Genomic DNA, 4,121 nt, shown 5'->3' on the forward strand with positions numbered 1-4,121 from the left:
ACTGGGCGACCATAATTTCCATCGCCGGTGGCCAGGCGCTCCCTTGCCAGCCGCCATGGCTGGATGCACCCGCATATACTAGTGTTGCAACCGTCACCTAGAACAGCTTCAACAGCTGTTGAAAAAAGCTTCAACCATAGATGGAAAAGCTTCAATGGAACTGCACAGCAAGGGGAAGCTGCAACCGCAGTTGGATTTTGTTACTACTGGCGAAGTTTTTTGCTACATCCATCAGGCGGAGCTGCGACCTCGAGACGATGACAACGACGATTTTGCTGCAACCGTAGTAGAATTTTGCTATTACTGCTGAAGATTTTTGCTACATCGATGTAGAGAAGTTTCAACCGTAGATGAAAACAACACCAACCAGGCAATGTGAAAAGGAAAAAGCTACAACCATTGACTAAAAAAGCTTCAACGGTAGAGATTGTCGGAACCGGCGTCCAGAATTGTCAGAACGGGCTTCTTCTTCGACGATGACCATGGTGACCAGGGTGACCACGATGCTTTTTTTCTTCTTTTTTTTGTTGCAACCGGTATATGTTTTTCCTGCAACCGGTGATTTGTTTTGCTACATCCGTTTCATTTTTTTCTACATTCATTCATGGCCGCGCTGAGTCCCGGGACGACAACGACTTTTCTTTTTGCAACTGTTGTAGTTTTCGCTACACCCGTCGAGGAATTTTGCTACATCCGCTTTTTTCCTTGTGGAGTTGCAAGCTCGACGACGGCGACGAGGATTTTTCTTGGCAACCGTTGTCTTCATTTGCTACGACTGACATGAAAAAATGCAACAACGAGCATCTCTATTTTTTGCTGGAACCAGTCAATCATTGGTGAGGCAGAGCTGCATCCATGACAAAAAAAAACTACAATGGCTGGAACCAGCGTCGGGTCAGCCAAAAAACACTGGTAGATTTCCTACCACGGGTCAGCTCGGGGGTCTCCGGCGAGTGCGGGCAGCCAGAACGACGAGCATAGATGGACGGGGCGACGAGCGCGAAGCGGCGCCATTGCCGAGGCGACGAAGCACGGGCGGCGCCCTTGCCGGGGCGATGAGCGATGCGGCGGGCGGCGCCATGGCCGGGGCGACGAGCGCCACAGGCGGAAAGCGCGGGCTTCGTTTTCACGCATCCATGACGGCCTTGACTAGCTCGCTCCACTCTCTGTGTGTTGGAGTGGATAAGGTAATAAAATAGAATAGGGGTTAGGATCTGACGGTCCCGTGCAGCCAGATCGGGCGGCTCTGAGCAGACCGGCCGAAACTTTCGGCCGGCGCACCGGCGCCCAGCGCTACCCGAAGATAAAGCAGCAAGTCCTAGGATTCGAACTATGGACCTGTAGATCCCAAGGAGAGTTGCTAAACCATTCACCCTAACCAGAAGGGCACCGATAGGCGCCAGCGCGCCGGCCGAACGATTCGGCCGGACGCACCGCAGCCGCCCGATGCATGCACGCATAGCCGTTCGATTGGATCTCGTCTTTCTTCCTGTTGTCTTCAACTTAAGTCAACGCGCTTCCCCTGATTAGCCCCCATCCATGAAATCTTCGCCGCATGAATAAAAAAGGGCGCCGTTTGCTCGCCTCGAGAAAAGACCGCGCGTCTCCCGCCTGCCCCCGACTGACAGATTGAAGTTCCCCGCTGGCCATGGATGTAACATTCACCCGCGCCGCCCTGGATTGCGGACCCGCTCGCCAACGCCTCAGAACAGGTCTCGCCGCCAGTTGCAACAAAAAATCCAGCCACTGTCCATTGCAACTCCCTTGCGTGCTCGTGCTTGCAGCCTCGCCGGCGACGAGCCCGTGCAGCACCGGCACACACGGTTTTAACAACGCCGTACCGAATCAGCTCCACGGTGGTAGCTTTTGGTTTGCTGGTTGCAGCAAAATCAGCTCACCCCCTGGTCACCACGGTCACCTTCGAAGGAAGAAGATAAGCCCGTTCCAACTATTTTGCACGCGGGTTCCAGCAAACTCCAAAATGGTTGCAGCAAAAAAAAAGGTATCGCCGCCGTCGACCAACACCGCCGTGCATGCATGTAGCAAAAAAGGTCACCAGTGGTAGCAAAAATAGGCTGTGGTTGTAGCAAAAACATCGTTGGTCCAGCAGGATGAACTCCGGTGGTAGCATTTTCTGGGTGCTGATTCCAGCAAAACCTCCCACCGGTTCCAGCATCCTTGGTCGCCGGTTGCAACATCCAGTGAGTTCCTGTTGCAACTCCAGTTTGTGGCTTGCGGCTGTTGGGGAACGTAGTAATTTCAAAATTTTCCTACACACACGCAAGATCATGGTGATGCACAGCAACGAGAGGGCAGAGTGTTGTCTACGTACCCACGCAGACCGACTGCGGAAGCGATGACACAACGTAGAGGAAGTAGTCGTACGTCTTCCCGATCCGACCGATCCAAGCACCGTTACTCCGGCATCTCCGAGTTCTTAGCACACATACAGCTCGATGACGATCCCCGGGCTCCGATCTAGCAAAGCGTCGGGGAAGAGTTCCGTCAGCACGACGGCATGGTGACGATCTTGATGTTCTACCGTCGCAGGGCTTCGCCTAAGCATGACGGCATGGTGGAATATGGTGGCAGGGGGCACCGCACACGGCTAAGGAATGATCTCAAGGATCAACTTGTGTGTCTAGAGGTGCCCCCTGCCCCCGTATATAAAGGATCCAAGGGGGAGGGGCTGGCCGGTCAAGGAGGGCGCGCCAGGAGAGTCCTACTCCCTCTGGGAGTAGGATTCCCCCCCCCCCAATCCTAGTTGGAATCCCGATTTCACCCGGAACACTTCCGATATCCAAACATAGGCTTCCAATATATCAATCTTTATGTCTCGACCATTTCGAGACTTAATAACTGTCATCGTAACGTTAAGCGTGCGGACCCTACGGTTCGAGAATAATGCAGACATGACTGAGACACATCTCCGGTCAATAACCAATAGCGGGACCTGGATGCCCATATTGGCTCCTACATATTCCACGAAGATCTTTATCGGTCAGACCGCATAACAACATATGTTGTTCCCTTTGTCATCGGTATGTTACTTGCCCGAGATTCGATCGTCGGTATCCAATACCTAGTTCAATCTTGTTACCGGCAAGTCTCTTTACTCGTTCTGTAATACATCATCCCACAACTAACTCATTAGGTGCAATGCTTGCAAGGCTTATGTGATGTGCATTACCGAGAGGGCCCAGAGATACCTCTCCGACAATCGGAGTGACAAATCCTACTCTCGAAATACGCCAACCCAACATCTACCATTGGAGACACCTGTAGAGCTCCTTTATAATCACCCTTTTACGTTGTGATGTTTGGTATCACACAAAGTGTTCCTCAGGCAAACGGGAGTTGCATAATCTCATAGTCATAGGAACATGTATAAGTCATGAAGAAAAGCAATAGCAACATACTAAACGATCGGGTGCTAAGCTAATGGAATGGGTCATGTCAATCAGATCATTCAACTAATGATGTGACCTCGTTAATCAAATAACAACTCTTTGTTCATGGTTAGGAAACATAACCATCTTTGAATAACGAGCTAGTCAAGTAGAGGCATACTAGTGACACTCTGTTTGTCTATGTATTCACACATGTATTATGTTTCCGGTTAATACAATTCTAGCATGAATAATAAACATTTATCATGATATAAGGAAATAATTAGTAACTTTATTATTGCATCTAGGGCATATTTCCTTCAGTCTCCCACTTGCACTAGAGTCAATAATCTAGATTACACTGTAATGATTCTAACACCCGTGGAGTCTTGGTGCTGATCATGTTTTGCTCATGGAAGAGGCTTAGTCAACGGGTCTGCAACATTCAGATCCGTATGTATCTTGCAAATCTCTATGTCTCCCACCTGGACTAGATCCCGGATGGAATTGAAGCGTCTCTTGATGTGCTTGGTCCTTTTGTGAAATCTGGATTCCTTTGCCAAGGCAATTGCACCAGTATTGTCACAAAAGATTTTCATTGGACCCGATGCACTAGGTATGACACCTAGATTGGATATGAACTCCTTCATCCAGACTCCTTCGTTCGCTGCTTCCGAAGCAGCTATGTACTCTGCTTCACATGTAGATCCCGCTACGATGCTTTGTTTAGAA

The sequence above is a fragment of the Triticum dicoccoides genome, chromosome 7B (assembly GCF_002162155.2).
Source record: "Triticum dicoccoides isolate Atlit2015 ecotype Zavitan chromosome 7B, WEW_v2.0, whole genome shotgun sequence".
Lineage (NCBI taxonomy): Eukaryota > Viridiplantae > Streptophyta > Magnoliopsida > Poales > Poaceae > Triticum > Triticum dicoccoides.